Source organism: Bos indicus x Bos taurus, chromosome 5 (genome assembly GCF_003369695.1).
Source record: "Bos indicus x Bos taurus breed Angus x Brahman F1 hybrid chromosome 5, Bos_hybrid_MaternalHap_v2.0, whole genome shotgun sequence".
NCBI classification, from domain to species: Eukaryota; Metazoa; Chordata; class Mammalia; order Artiodactyla; family Bovidae; genus Bos; species Bos indicus x Bos taurus.
The window spans coordinates 61,275,751-61,292,939 of record NC_040080.1 but is presented as its reverse complement, the minus strand read 5'-3'; the positions used below and the strand labels follow the sequence as shown (position 1 = coordinate 61,292,939).

Here is a 17,189-nt window from a genome sequence, read left to right as displayed (position 1 = left end):
CATGTATTGTTTTTATTTAACTCAGTAAAGGAGCATTTTGGCAGATGTGTCTCTATATCAAAATGATTGATACCTTTGTCCATTTCATCTTTTGTTCAACTCTATTGAGACACAATTGATATATAACATTGTGTAAGTTTAAAATGTACATGTTGATTTTATACATGTATATATTGTGAAATGATTATCACAGTGGGTTAGTAAACATATCCATCACTCACATAGTTCCTATTTACTATTTTTGTTGTGAGAGCATTTAATATTACTCTCAGCAATTTTTAGTTATATAACACAGTTATATATTACACATTCTGATATCAGCTTTGTTGTGATAGGGATATGATGAATGTGTTTACCCTGAGCTAAATTAACAAGCAACAAGAAACTCTATATTATTCATGAAGGACACATGCACAGTAGTGCTTCACTAGATTAAACCCTCATCTTCACGATAGAGGCTTAATCCAGGTTTAGATCTGGGGATTTTTTTTTTCTTTTGCAGTGATACTCCAGAAATATGCTGAATTGATTTTTTTCATCCTTAATATCCATTATTGATCAATGGCTGGAGCCGTTATGTTTTGTAGTACAAAATGGCTCTATTATTTTTAATCTGCTTTCCAATAAGAATTTTGCACCATAGTACAGAACTTAGTTGGCAAAGTGATGTCTCTGCTTTTTAATACACTGAGTTTGTCATAGCTTTTCTTCCAAGGATCAAGTGTCTTTTCTATTCATGGCTGCAGTCACCGTACACAGCCAAAAATAATTTGGAGCCCAAGAAAATAAAATCTGTCACTATTTCTACTTTTTTCCCCATCTATTTGCCATGAAGTGATGGTACTGGATGCCATGCTGTTAGCTTTTGGAATGTTGAGTTTTATGCCAACTTTTTCACTCTCCTTTTCCACCTTCAACAAAAGGATGAAACATTATACTCAAATTAAAAACTGAAAACTTTTTATTCTAAAATTAGAAACAAGCAATGAGGCCCTTATATTCAATATAGTACAGAAAGAACTAGTCACAATAATTGGGCAAAATTGATCAATCAGTAAACCAGTCATCTCTATTTGCAGGTGACATGATTTATAATAGAAAACTCTACACAGTTTGTAAAAAAGTTTAAAAGTTGCAGAACATAGAATCAACATTAAAAATGTAACTTGCATTTTACACTATCAATAAGCTTTCTGAAAAAGAAGTTAAGTAAAAAATGCAAGTTGCAATAGTACTAAAAGGAATAAGACATTTAGGAATAAACTTAACTAAAGAGGTAGAAGATACATACACTGAAAAATGCAAAACTTTGATGAAACTAAAGGCATAAACACATAAGAAAACATTCAGTACTCATGGATGAGGAAAATTATGTATATGTCCTGCTCCCCAACAAAATCAACAGATTCAGTGCAGTCTTGTCAAATACCAATGGCAATATATTTTTTACAGAAACAGAAAAAAACATTCTAAAATTTATAAGGAATCACAAAAGACCATGAATAGCCAAATAAATATTGAGAATAAAACCTAAAGCTGGCTTCCAGGTTTCAAAATATATTGAAAGCTATGATAATTAAATTGATAGAGTACTAGCATAACAATAGCCATCTTAACCAATTACACAGCATGGGGAGCCCAGAAAACACTCAGGTACATACAGTCAAATGATCTTTGAAGAGGGTGCCAAAAACCCACGGAAGGGAAAATACAGGCTTTTCAAAGAGGGTGACTGAAAACCAAAGACTAATAATTTAAAAGAAAAGGAACATTTAAAGAAACTGTAAGTAAACATCTCATAGTAGTATTTGCAGAAGAGAGGAAAGTTTTTCAAATATGAAAAGACTTGCAGAAAAGCATTGAAAATATGACTGCTTTATATAAAAGTGTGAACGTACATAAAGGAGCCCAATGTTAAGCTAATTATTGAAAACAAATAGTGGTTATAGGAAAACTGGGCATCTACATGCAAAAGAAGGAAATTCTACCCTTATTTTACACTGTACACAAAATCAACTCAAAACAGATTAAAGCTTAAATGTAAGACATAAAGTTTTAAAACCCTTTAGAAGAAATCATAGCAGAAAAGCTGCATGATATTGGACTAGGCAATGATTTAATGGATATGACCCAGGAGCATAGGCAACCAAAGTAGATAGAACGGTGGGATTACATGAAAATAAAAAGCACTTTCACCACCAAACAAGAGTTGACAAACAGCAGAGTGAGGCGACAATCTATAGAATAGAAGAGAATATTACAAACACTGTATCCGACAAGGGATTAATGTCTAAAATATGTGCACAAGTCTTACAACTCAGTAGAACAAATCCAGGACAAAACCCCAAAACCTAATAATAAAAGGACTGAAGACTCAAGTATACATTTTCCCAAAGAAGACATACAAGTATAAGGAGATAAATGGCCAACAGATATATGCTAGATGCTTCATGTCACTGATGTTCAGAGAAAGGAAGATCAAAAGAACAATGTTAACTCACCTCACACCTGTTAGGATGGCTGTTATCAAGATGATAAAAGACAAGTGTTGATGACCGTGTGAAGAATGTAGAATCCTGATACCTTGTCGGTGGGAATGCATGTTGTGCAGCCTCTATGAGAAACAGTACAGATTTCCTTCAAAATTTAAAAATAGAACTATGTTATCTAGCAACCCCATTTCCAGATATGTATCTAAAATAACTGAAATCAGGGTATCTAAGTAATAGCATTGTCATGTTCACTGCAGCGATATTCACAATTGTTAACATATGGAAACAAACCCAAATGTCTAGGGAAGGATGAATGGATACAGAAAATACAGTAAATGTATTTAATGGGATAGTATTGGACTAATATTCAGCCTTAAAAAAGGAACAATATCTCAATATATAGAACAGCACAGATGAAGCGTGAGGGCCTTATGCTAAGTATAATAAGCCAGTCATAAAATGTTAAAAACTGCACAAATTCACTTAGGTGATAAACCTAAAATTCTTAAACTCATAGATTCCGATAGTGGAATGGTAGTTACCAGTGGGTAGAGGCAGAGGCAAATAAGGATATTGCTAATCAATTCACATAAAGTTTGTTATAGTTAACAACACTGTATTGTGTCTTTAAATTTTAAGTGGATAAATATTATATTAAGAGTTCTTATCACCTCAAAAGTATAATTGGTATATATCTGTAGTGGTTATATATGCAGGATAATATTAATAAACATTATTATAATTTATTGATAGCTAATTATGTTATATGCTTTACAAATTCATTTTCATTTCTATCAGTTCAGTTCAGTTCAGTTGCTCAGTCATGTCCGACTCTTTGCGACACCATGAACCCCAGCACGCCAGGCCTCCCTGTCCATCACCAACTCCTGGAGTTCACTCAGACTCACATCCATCGAGTCAGTGATGCCATCCAGCCATCTCATCCTCTGTTGTTCCCTTCTCCTCCTGCTCCCAATCCCTCCCAGCATCAGAGTCTTTTCCAACGAGTCAACTCTTTGCATGAGGTAGCCAAAGTACTGGAGTTTCAGCTGTAGCATCATTCCTTCCAAAGAAATCCCAGGGCTGATCTCTTTCTGAATGGACTGGTTGGATCTCCTTGCAGGCCAAGGGATTCTCAAGAGTCTTCTCCAACACCACAGTTCAAAAGCATCAATTCTTCGGCGCTCAGCCTTCTTCACAGTCCAACTCTAACATGACCACAGGAAAAACCATAGCCTTGACTAGATGGACCTTTGTTGGCAAAGTAATGTCTCTGCTTTTCAATATGCTATCTAGTTTGGTCATAACTTACCTTCCAAGGAGTAAGCGTCTTTTAAATTCATGGCTGCATTTCTGTAGTAAGTTATATATACCTGGCTTACCTGAACTTACACCTGACTTACTGATGGGGAAATATATACTTAGAGGTTATAGTAACCTTAAGTTTCTCAGATATTCACCTTATTTAACATAAAAATTGTATTTGAGATAGGATTGAAAGAAATGGAGAACCCACTCTTAACTTCCCTTTAACATTTAAATCCCCTTCAATTCTCCATCACTGGCATCCTCACCCCTCCCTTTTTTAAAAAAAGAAAACCTGTGGTATATCTCTCAAGAGTGTGTATCTCTTAATGATTATTAAGAATGTTGCACCACTACTTAGGTTTGTATTTGCTATTACAAAAATGTGCCTTATATAAATGAGGGTATTTTTTGGTATCTGTAATCACTTCACCTACACACACACACCCACCTTTCCAAATACTTTAGGCACCTATTAAGGCCTTAATAAGTGGAAGAGTATTTTAGCACATGAAATCCTAATTTTCTATAAAAAGAGGAGATTTTGCTTTGTTATGAAGATTTTAGCTTCTACAAAACTTAAGTGATTTTTTTGAGTTTTTTTTTTTTGTTTTTTTTTTTTTTACTTTACAATATTGTATTGGTTGTGCCATATATCAACATGAATCCCTGACAGGTATACACGTGTTCCCCATCCTGAACCCCCCTCCCTCCTCCCTCCTCATACCATCCCTCTGGGTCGTCCCAGTGCACCAGACCCAAGCATCCAGAATCGTGCATCGAACCTGGACTGGTGAATCGTTACATATATGATATTATACATGTTTCAATGCCATTCTCCCAAATCATCCCACCCTCTCCCTCTCCCACAGAGTCCAAAAGACTGTTCTATACATCAGTGTCTCTTTTGCGGTTTCATATACAGGGTTATTGTTACCATCTTTCTAAATTCCATATATATGTGTTAGTATACTGTATTGGTGTTTTCCTTTCTGGCTTACTTCACTCTGTATAATAGGCTCCAGTTTCATCCACCTCATTAGAACTTATTCAAATGTATTCTTTTTAATGTTGAGTAATACTCCAATTTTCATATGTAGTTTAAGGTATAAATAAACAAATAAATATTTTAGGGATTAAATAATTTAGATATATGCCCTGTTTCAAACTAGTCCTGAACTTGGGAAGGAACTGTGTATATATTTCAGCTAGATCAGTAAATGTAGCTTACTTTTTGTGGAATTCGAGAAAGTGAACTTAATCCTACATATCTAAAATGGTTATTTCTTCACCATATTATACTACATATATGTATGTCTACTGACGTCTATTGAGTTACTATGGGATGTGGAAATAAATAGTGATCTATCTAGCACTATAGATACAAAAGTACATATGTTAAAAGTCTATGTTTTTAATTAATGAAGAAATTGTTCAGTTCAGTTCAGTTCAATTGCTCAGTTGTGTCCGACTCTTTGCGACCCCATGGAATGCAGCACTCCAGGCCTGATCCATCACCAACTCCCAGAGACTACTCAAAGTCATGTCCATTGAGTTGGTGATGCCATCCAACCATTTCATCCTGTCATCCCCTTCTCCTCTTGCCTTCAATCTTTCCCAGTATCAGGGTCTTTTCAAATGAGTCAGCTCTTCGCATCAGGTGGCCAAAGTATTGGAGTTTCAGTTTCAGCATCAGTCCTTCCAATGAACATTCAGGACTGATTTCCTTTAACATGGACTGGATGGATCTCCTTGCAGTCCAAGGGACTCTCAAGAGTATTCTCCAACACCACAGTTCAAAAGCACCAATTCTTTGGGGCTTCAGTTCAGTTCAGTTCAGTTGCTCAGCAGTGTCCAACTCTTTGTGACCCCATGAATCGCAGCACGCCAGGCCTCCCTGTCCATCACCAACTCCCAGAGTTCACTCAGACTCACGTCCATCGAGTCAGTGATGCCATCCAGCCATCTCATCCTCTGTTGTCCCCTTCTCCTCTTGACCCCAATCCCTCCCAGCATCAGAGTCTTTTCCAATGAGTCAACTTTTTGCACGAGGTAGCCAAAGTACTGGAGTTTCAGCTGTAGCATCAGTCCTTCCAAAGAAATCCCAGGGCTGATCTCCTTCAGAATGGACTGGTTGGACCTCCTTGCAGGCCAAGGGACTCTCAAGAGTCTTCTTCAACACCACAGTTCAAAAGCATCAATTCTTTGGCACTCAGCCTTCTTCACTGTCCAATTCTCACATACATACATGACTTCAGGAAAAACCATAGCCTTGACTAGACAGACCTTTGTTGGCAAAGTAATGTCTCTGCTTTTGAATATGTTATCTAAGTTGGTCATAACTTTCCTTCCAAGGAGTAAGTGTCTTTTAATTTCATGGCGCAGTCACCATCTGCAGTGATTTTGGAGCCCAAAAACATAAAGTCTGACACTGTTTCCACTCTTTCCCCATCTATTTCCCATGAAGTGATGGAACTGGATGCCATGATTTTCGTTTTCTGAATGTTGAGCTTTAAGCCAACTTTTTCACTGTCCATTTTCACTTTCATCAAGAGGCTTTTTAGTTCCTCTTCACTTTCTGCCATAAGGGTGGTGTCATCTGCATATCTGAGGTTATTGATATTTCTCCCAGAAAATTTGGTCCAACTCTCATATCCATACATGACTACAGGAAAAAACATAACTTTGACTAGACAGACCTTTGTTGGCAAAGTAATGTCTCTGCTTTTCAATATGCCATCTAGGTTGGTCATAACTTTTCTTCCAAGGAGCAAGTGTCTTTTAATTTCATGGCTGCAGTCACTATCTGCAGTGATTTTGGAGCCCCAAAAAATAAAGTCAGGCACTGTTTCCACTGTTTCTCCATCTATTTCCCATGAAGTGATGGGACCGGATGCCATGATCTTAGTTTTCTGAAATTTGAGCTTTAAGCCAACTTTTTCACTCTCCTCTTTCACTTTCATCAAGAGGCTCTTTAGTTCTTCTTCACTTTCTGCCATAAGGGTGGTGAAGAAAGTATTGGGACATACCTTATCAACGTGTGCCATAAATAATCTTTCAGTTTTTAAATGAAAATATTCACATTTTTCAATAAACTATACAGCATTTGGGAGAAGGCATTGGCAACCCACTCCAGTACTCTTGCCTGGAAAATCCCCTGGACGGAGGAGCCTGGTAGCTTGCAGTCCATGGGGTTGGTAGGAATTGGACGCAACTGAGCAACTTCACATTCACTTTCATGAATTGGAGAAGGAAATGGCAACCCACTCTAGTATTCTTCCTTGGAGAATCCCAGGGACAGGGGAGCCTGGTGGGCTGCCATCTATGGGGTTGCACGACTGAAGCAACTTAGCAGCATACAGCATTTAAAAACATTTCCCCAGATAAATAGTGAAGGGACTTCCCTGAGGCTCTAGTGGCTAAGAATCCATCTGCCAGTCAGGAGATACAAGTACAATCCCTGGGACAGGAAGATCCCATATACCATGGAGCAGCTAGTTCCCTCTGCCACAACTAATGAGCCAGTACTCTAGCGCCTACCAGCTACAACTACTGATGCCATGCACCACAATTATGGAAGTCTGCATGCCCAGAGCTGTTGCTCCACAACAAGAGAAGCCACTGTAAATAGAAACCCATGCACTGCAACAAAGAGTAGCTCCGTCTTGCCTCAATGAGAGAAAGCCCACAAGTAGCAATGAAGATTCAGTGCAGTCAAAAAATAAATAATAAACAGATAAATTTTTTAAAAACTATAAAATGGTCAAAAGACTTTCTGTCAAATATACTGTAAATGAAATTAATAAGATTATATTTCCCGTGTTGAGTAAACTAAATATCACATCCAATCTCAAAACAGGAATTTATATTAAACAATTTTTAATTTAAGAAGTTGCAACTAACAAAATGTTCATAAGAATGGGAGTCAGAAAGACATAAGAAAAGTTGTTTAAATTGAAAGAGAAATGTATAAACAAATATGATTTTAAACTCCTAGGAATAAAGAGAATAAACAAGATGGAATGGAAGCCATTTTGATTTGAATAACTTATTAAAATTCTTCACTATATATTTTTTAAAAAATTTCCTTGCAGAATGTCTCTAATTTATTATAACACATCATTTCATTTGCTTCTAAAAAATAGTCTTTTTTGCCATGTCCGTGAAGGCTTGTTTGACTTGCTGATTCTGTAGGCTGTAAATGTAGGGCTTCAGCATGGGGGCTACTGAGGTGTTTAGCACAGCCACTCCCTTACTCAAAGCAAGCCACTTACAGCCACTCCCTATCCTGTGCTGAGGTTTTAATGTACATAAAAATGCAGCTGCAATAAGAGATGGAGATGACAATCATGTGGGAAGAACATGTGGAAAAGGCCTTTGTCCTTTGATTGGTAGAAGAAATTCTTAAAATTGTTCTCATGGTGTATGTATAGGACAGAATTATTAATGCCAAAGTGAATATTAGAGTAAACTCAGCACAGGAAAACCCCATCATTGCGAGAAAGTTTGTGTCTGAACAAGACAGTTGAAGCAACAGAAAATAGTCACAGGCAAAATGGTCAATAATATTAGACCTACAGTAATCAAGGTTTAAGAGCAACATGAGTGCAGGGAATATGATTAAGAATGAAACTAGCCAGGAAGAGAAGACAAGCAGTGTGCAGACTCTGTGATTCATGATGGTCATGTAATGCAGGGGATTGAAGATAGCAATGTAACGATCATAGGACATGGCAGACAGAAGGTAAAACTCAGTGACTCCCAAGAGAATGAGAAAAAATAACTGAGCAATGCAATCATTAAAAGAAATGGTTTTATCTCCTGTAATAATGGTGGCCAAGAACTTGGATATACTGAGAGTTGTGAATGACACTTCTAAGTTGGAGAAATTTCTGAGGAAGAAATACATGGGGGTTTGGAGGTGGGCATCCAGCAGGATCAGGGTGATAATGGTCAGGTTCCCAGTGATGCTGAGCATGTAGGTCATGAGCAGAAAAACAAAGATCACAACCTGAAGCTGTGAGTCATCTGAGCCCCAGGAGGATAAACTCTATTGTTTCTGTGTGGTTTCTCATTCTTCAGTTGCTTGTTTGTTTTTCTCCTTCCAGGAGACCTACAAGAGAAATCACAAGGAATACACTAGAAGAGAGGATTACCAAATATCCTAGTGTCAGTTCAGTTCAGTTGCTCAGTTGTGTCTGAGTCTTTGCGACCCCTTGAATCACAGCATGCCAGGCCTCCCTGTCCATCACCAACTCCTGGAGTTCACTCAGACTCACATCCATCGAGTCAGTGATGCCATCCAGCCATCTCATCCTCTGTCGTCCCCTTCTCCTCCTGCCCCCAATCCCTCCCAGCATCAGAGTCTTTTCAAATGAATCAACTGTCCGCATGAGGTGGCCAAAGTACTGGAGTTTCAGCTTCAGCATCATTCCTTCCAAAGAAATCTGAGGGCTGATCTCCTTCAGAATGGACTGGTTGGATCTCCTTGCAGCCCAAGGGACTCTCAAGAGTCTTCTCCAACACCACAGTTCAAAACCATCAATTCTTCAGCGCTCAGCTTTCTTCACAGTCCAACTCTCACATCCATACACGACCACTGGAAAAAATCATAGCCTTGACTAGACGGACCTTTGTTGGCAAAGTAATGTCTCTGCTTTTAAATATGCTATCTAGCTTGGTCATAACTTTTCTTCCAAGGAGTAAGCGTCTTTTAATTTCATGGCTGTATTACTCAGCCATAAAAAAATAAGATAAAATTGGGTCATTGTAGTAACCTGAATGCACCTAGACTCTGTCATGCAGAGTAAAGTAAGTCAGAAAGAGAAAAACAAACATCATATTAACACGTATGTATGGAATCTGGAAAGATGTTACAGATGAGCCTGTTTGAAGGGCAGAAATAGAGATGCAGACATAGAGAATGGACATGTGAACACAGAGGAGGTAGGGCTGCTGCTGCTAAGTCACTTCAGTTGTGTCCGACTCTGTGCGACCCCATAGACGGCAGCCTACCAGGCTACCCCGTCCCCGGGATTCTCCAGGCAAGAACACTGGAATGGGTTGCCATTTCCTTCTCCAATGCATGAAAATGAAAATTGAAAGTGAAGTCTCTCAGTCATGTCCAACTCTTAGCAACCCCATGGACTGCAGCCTACCAGGCTCCTCCATCCATGGGATTTTCCAGGCAAGATTACTGGAGTGGGGTGTCATTACCTTCTCCAGAGGCAGGGCTGGGTGATATGGATTGGGAGAGGACTGACACATATACACTACCATATGTCAAACAGAGAGCTAGTGGGAAGCTACTCTATAGCACAACTTGGTACCCTGTGATGAGCTAGAGATGTGGGATGGGGACAGTGGGATGGTGGCTTAAGGAACAGAGGATATATGTATACATGTATATATATGTATATACAAGTTGGTTCACTTCTTTGTACAGCAGAAATTATCACAAAATTGTAAAGCAATTATACTTCAATAAAAATAAAATAAGCCAGCAATATAAGGCATTTTTCATCTGTAATTGAAATACTTGTAATGTTAAAAGTTCTTTTATAGGTACTGACAACTAGTTTCTATGGAAAATGCTTTAAGACAATGATTTTTAAACTAAACATACTCTAATTTGAGCAATAACAATAATGGTTAATCTCTGCTACAATTAGTTTTAATTTCATTAGATAATGTATTCACAAATAAACTGGTAGTATTAACAAAAAATACACTTACAAAAAAAAAAGCACCTACTTATGAAGATTCTCAAGAAATTTCTGCTGTCTATTCATTTCTGAAGCCAAAATTCAACATTTAAGCTTTGTCAAAGTGGAAAATTCTGGGTCAGAACTTAGGTGTTTAGCTCCGAGCACGGAAATCTTATTCCCTAAGAAGCACAATGAATCCATCATTTCTCAAAAAATATGTGAAACACAGGTTTGAATAATCTTATATGTTATTTTGGTTAAGATTTCCTGCCTTAACTGTGGACAATCATAGATTACATCTTATGTGTAGTGTTAATCATCATCCAGAGCCCTCAACATTTGCATACAGTTTTGAGTATGCAGTAAAAGAAAAGAAAGAAAATTCATAATCATACCAGAGGGAGATTCAGAGAACAGAAGCCATGAAAATAACAGAAATAAAAAGAGATTCAAGAATATCCACACATATTTACCTTACAGTTTGAAAATAATGAGAAATAATTTCAATGAAGAGCTAATTACCAATGTAAAATAATTGGTATGAAGAGTCCAAGGAATACTTAGCCAATAATTAGAAGTAGACAAATAAAGGTTCATAAAAGAAGACAAAAAGAAACATAGAAGGGAACAGCTACCCAATCCAGTATTCTGGCCTGGAGAATTCCATGGACTGTATTCCATGGGGTCACAGAGTTGGACACGACTGACTGACTTTCACTTCACTTCACAATGGTTATCAGGAATTTATAGACCAGTAGGGATGAGATTCTTTAGAAGGAGAAATTTCAGAGGAAAAAATATAGTAAAATGTTTAGGAAAAAATTCAGCAGGATCAAGAGGATAAGCTCTCAATCATAGTCTATATTATTACTCTTGCAAAATAGAAACAGGAAAATAACAATTTACAATACGGTCAATCTGTCAGTCTAAGCTGAATGAACTCTATCTCCAGTCATTGGTTCTCAATTTTCTTTTATGTATTTACTGAAACCACATGATAACTAGTGAAAAGTAATATTAAACTGACAAGCTAAGAAAGAAACATTTTCAGAATCCTATTTGTAAGCAACTATTTTTTTCTGCATAAGTATCATATGATACAGTCATGCAGCAAATTGCTTTTGAGATCATGATATTCTAAGAGTTCTTTCCTGTTAAATATTTTGTATAGTCCCTATTTGCCAAAACACATTTTTTAAAATATTTCCAGTGTGACTCCTACAATAGGAATGTTTTAAAGAGTCAAGGCATATGACTTTTGAATTATACTTTCTAATGATATTAAAAGAATAGCTGTAATATATGCTAAAGAGCTTCCCTAGTAGCTTAGTTGATAAAGAATCTGCCTGCAATGCAGAAGACCTGGGTTCAATTCTTGGGTCAGGAAGAATCCATGGAGAAGGAAATAGCAACCCACTCCATCATTCTTGCCCAGAGAATCCTATGGACAGAGGAATCTGGCAGGCTACAGTCCATGGGGTTGCGATAGTCAGACATGACTTAGTGACTAAACCACCACCAATATATTCTAAATGTTTGTTGCTCAGCTGGTAAAGTATCTGCCTGCAATGCAGGAGACCTGGGTTCGATCCCTGGGTTGGGAAGATCCCCTGGAGAAGGGAAAGGCTAGCCACTCCAGTATTCTGGCCTGGAAAATTCCCATGGACCATGGGGTCACAAAGAGTCCTACTTTCTCTTAAGAAGTTCTACCTAAATTTGACAAGCTGTGCTACATATTCAGGACAATTAAAAACAACAATAACACTATTAAACTACTGGGGAATCAGAATTCAGAGGTCAGTGCTAATGGGAGGTGATATATCATAGACTATTAGAAGTGGTAGAGAAGATTGAGAATATAATTTTAATCTGCCTGCAATTGGGAAGAGAAGACCTCAATAATGCTAGGTCCTTATTAGGAGTGTGAGTGTATCTTTTATGGTAAGTAACTATTGAAAATATTGAAATGAAGCATTTCAGAGAACTCTAATGAAAAATTAATGGCTCAACTGGAAGGCAATGTATTTTTAATCAAACTCTATCTTGGTTAACACATAACAGAATCATAACTTGAGAATATTGAGAGATTCTTAATCTTCTCCTATGTTAGACTGTCTCAATATGGAACATGCATACATATATATAACATATATATATATATATTATTTTCACTTATGTGCTCTTAAAACTTACAGAAGTTATATAATGCTCCATGAGCATTATATCTATTTTCTCAAAATGGAAAATGTAGATACACAAATAATCAAGAGAAAATGCCATTATTTTACTCTTTCAAAAATACTATTTATGAATTAAATGTCTTCTAATGTTCACCTCATTACCAAGCTGAACAGAAATCTTTAAAATAATCCAATCAATTACATAATATATGTATATTTCTTACTGACTACATTTTATTCTCTTCTTTTAGATACTATTCAAATCAAGACCCATAGTTAAAGTAAAAAAGAAGTAAAAAATATATTATGGTTTAATGCTTATATGTTTCTGGCAAAAAAATCATGTAACATACTGTGTACCTGTGAAAAATTTTTAATTAATTAATTTATTTTAATTGGCTAATTACTTTACAACATTGTGGTGGTTTTTGCCATACATTGACATGAATCAGCCTCTGTGAAAATGTTTTAATCATATTTCATATTTTAAAATTTTGGTCAAATATAGAAATTGCTTTGATGAATAAAATCCAGATTATTACCAATGAAGGTATAATAGGAATATTAAGCATAGGAATTTCAAAATTACCTAAGGAAGGAAAAATTCAGCTTATTCTACTAATTTTGTTTCATTGTTAGGAGATATAGGCATATATTTTTATGTCCATGTGTATGACACTCTTAAAGAAATGAATACATTTTGTTAGCATTGCTCTCCTTCATTTAACAGATATTTACAATCAGTCTCCAATTAGCTTCAGAAGTGTCCCAAGTTATTGAAGGGGGTGCTTATTGGGTATGTAAACATTGTATTTCATTTTTAATTTTAATTTTTAAGATAAACCGGCAAGATAATGCACTTTTCTTTCATAATTGAACTATTATAAAACTTAACAATTCTCAAATAGAAACTAAACAACTAGTCCCTATAGAAAGTGACATAGCAATCATTTTTTAAAATATTTCCTAATTTGAACAATAACATTAATGTTTAATCTCTGCTACACGTTTCTCTCAGCTCATTAAATAGATTATGCATGAATAAATTGGTAGTATTACAAAATGTAAATTAATGTTAATATTTAACCTCAGATATGCAGATGACACCACACTTAATGGTAGAAAGCAAAAAATAACTAAAGAGCCTCTTGAAAGTGAAAGAGAAGAGTGAAAAAGTTGGCTTAAAACTCAACACTCAAAAAACTAAGACTATGGCATCTGATACCACCACTACATGGCAAATAGATGGGGAAACAATGGAAACAGTGACAGACTTTATTTTGGGGGCTCCAAAATCACTGAAGATCATGACTGTAGCCATGAAATTAAGAGACACTTTCTCCTTGGAAGAAAAGTTATGACCAACCTAGCTGCTGCTGCTGCTAAGTCGATTCAGTCGTGTCCAACTGTGTGGGACCCCATAGATGGCAGCCCACCAGGCTCAGCCATCCCTGGGATTCTCCAGGCAAGAACACTGGAGTGGGTTGCCATTTCCTTCTCCGATGCATTAAAGTGAAAAGTGAAAGTGAAGTCGCTCAGTCGTGTCTGACTCTTAATGACCTCATGGACTGCAGCCTACCAGGCTTCTCCGTCCATGGGATTTTCCATGGGGAGGGAGGAGGGAGGAGGGTTCAGGATGGGGAACACATGTATACCTGTGGTGGATTCATTTTGATATTTGGAAAAACTAATACAATTATGTAAATTTTAAAAATAAAATTAAATTAAAAAAAAAAAAGAATACTGGAGTGGGGTGCCATTGCCTTCTCCAACCAACCTAGACAGCATATTAAAAAGCAGAGACATTACTTTGCCAACAAAGGTCCATCTAGTCAAAGCTATGGTTTTTTCAGTAGTCAGGTATGGATGTGAGAGTTTGACTACAAAGAAAGCTGAGAGCCAAAGAATTGATGCTTTTGAACTTTGGTGTTGGAGAAGACTCTAGAGAGTCTCTTGGACTGCAAGGAAATCAAGCCAGTCAATCCTAAAGAAAACCAGTCCTGAATATTCATTGGAAGGACTGACGCTGAAGTTGAAACGCCAATACTTTGGCCACCTGATGTGAAGAGCTGACTCAGTAGAAAAGACCCTGATGCTGGGAAAGATTGAAGGCAGGAGGAGAAAAGGACAACAGAGAATGAGATGGTTGGATAGCATCACCGACACTATGGACATGAGTTTGAGTAAACTCGGGTATTGGTGATGGAAAGGCAATGGCACCCCACTCCAGTACTTTTGCCTAGAAAATCCCATGGATGAAGGAGTCTGGTAGGCTGCAGTCCATGGGGTCGCTAAACTCCGGCAGGACTGGGCAACTTCACTTTCACTTTTCACTTTCATGCATTGGAGAAAGAAATGCAAGCCACTCCAGTGTTCTTGCCTGGAGAATCCCAGGAACGGGGCAGCCTGGTGGGCTGCCGTCTATGGGGTCGAACAGAGTCTGACACGACTAAAGCAACATAGCAGCAGCAGCAGCAGCAGGGAAGCCTGACATGCTGCAGTTCATGGGGTCGCCAAGAGTCAGACACGACTGAGTGACTGAACTGAATTGAACTGAACCTAAACACAAATGTAATATAATATTTACATTGCTTGCTACATTAAATATAACTTACATAAAACTAGTTTATATTCCTGATAACTAAAACTCAAAGAAAAAAGAAACACTTTGAGAACTGGGATAACTACTTTCATATAATCAGAGGAAAAGGAAGAGATGAGAAAAAAGTTTCTATTGAAGAACATGAAGAAAATTAGCTTCATTGAAACAAGGCTTTTGTAAAAATAACGGTGAAAAGAGAGAAGGATGATTGTCAAATGTAATAAAAGGGAGGAAACTACAATTATATACACTATTATTATTATTATTATCGACACCTTCATTTATTTCCTTAATACATCATGCAATAACATATTCAATTGTTTGAAAAAGAAACAACTGTGTGTATTATATTCATGAAGGCTTTTTTCACTTGTTGGTTCTGTAAGCTATAGATGAAAGGACTCAAAAGTGGGGCAATAGAGGTATTGAGTAGTGCTATTCACTTTTAAAAAGATTCTCTTTGACTGATGGTTTAACATACATGAGGATGCAGCTATGATTAGAAAAGAATATCACAATCATGTGAGAAGAATATGTTAAAAAAGCTTTTTTCCTCTCATTAGTTGAAGGGATTTTCAGAATTGTTAATGCAATATAGGTACATGATGTGAATACCATTGATAATGGGACCACAAGAGTCATCAAGGCAGAAAGGAATCCCATTGTCTCAGTGAGCTGTGTGTCTGAGCAGGAGATCTGCAGGAAGGTAGCTGGGTCACACATGAAATGATCAACAATGTTGGAAGCAAAAAAGGCAAGGTTTAGGGTTAAAAGGAGAGGTACAAAGATGATCAAAAAGCCAGCAATCCAACAACAGAAGATAAGAAGTGTGCAGATTTTACTGTTCATGATGGCTGTGTAATTCAGGGGCTTACAGATGGCAACATAGCAGTCATGGGACATAGCTGCCAGCAAGTAAAATTCAAATGCTCCAAGTAATAAGCTAAAAAACAACTGTGCAATACAACCATTATAGGAAATAGTTTTGTCCTCCATTTCCATAATAATTAGAAATTTAGGGATGCATGAAGTAGTAGTAGTTGTAGTCAGAGAAGGCAGTGGCACCCCACTCCAGTACTCTTGCCTGGAAAATCCCATGGACGGAGGAGCTTGGTAGGCTGCAGTCCATGAGGTCGCTAAGAGTCGGACACAAGTAAGTGACTTCACTTTCACTTTTCACTTTCATGAATTGGAGGAGGAAATGGCAACCCACTCCAGGGTTCTTGCTTGGAGAATCCCAGGGACAGGGAAGCCTGGTGGGCTGCCGTCTATGGGGTCACACAGAGCTGGGCACGACTGAAGTGACTTAGCAGCAGCAGCAGCAGTAGTAGTAAAGAATAATTCTAAAAAGGAACAATTCTGAAGAAAAAAATATACGGGGGTCTTGAGATGAGGATCCACCTTAGTGAGAGTGATGATGGTGAGGTTACCAATGATGCTTAACAAGTAGATGAGAAGTAGGAAGATAAATAATACTATTTTCATTTGTGGGTCATCGGTCAAACCTGCCAGGATAAACACTGTCACTCTTGTGTGATTTCCCATTAATGCCCTCTACTTTAGGAAGTCTACATAGAGAAAAAAAAAGTGGAAAGGAAGAAAACAATGTTCCCATTTGGAAAATGAAAAGGGGGATAACTAGTGTCTAAGGTAGAGTTAGCAAATTGAAATTTCAGACGGGAGAAGCGAAAAGCAAAGGAGAAAAGGAAAGATATAAACATCTGAATGCAGAGTTCCAAAGAATAGCAAGAAGAAATAGAGGAAAACAACAGAATGGGAAAGACTAGGGATCTCATCAAGAACATCAGAGATACCAAAGGAACATTTCATGCAAACATGAGCTCGATAAAGGACAGAAATGGTATGGACCTAACAGAAGCAGAAGATATTAAGAAGAGATGGC

At 37.3% G+C, this 17,189-nt stretch overlaps 2 pseudogenes; both read right to left on the bottom strand.

The window, feature by feature from the left end:
- Window positions 1-7,931: 7,931 nt before the first annotated feature.
- LOC113893686 lies at window positions 7,932-8,872 on the bottom strand (annotated as a pseudogene).
- A 6,727-nt stretch (window positions 8,873-15,599) lies between these two features.
- On the bottom strand, window positions 15,600-16,831 carry LOC113893477 (annotated as a pseudogene).
- Between the last annotated feature and the right edge of the window lie 358 nt (window positions 16,832-17,189).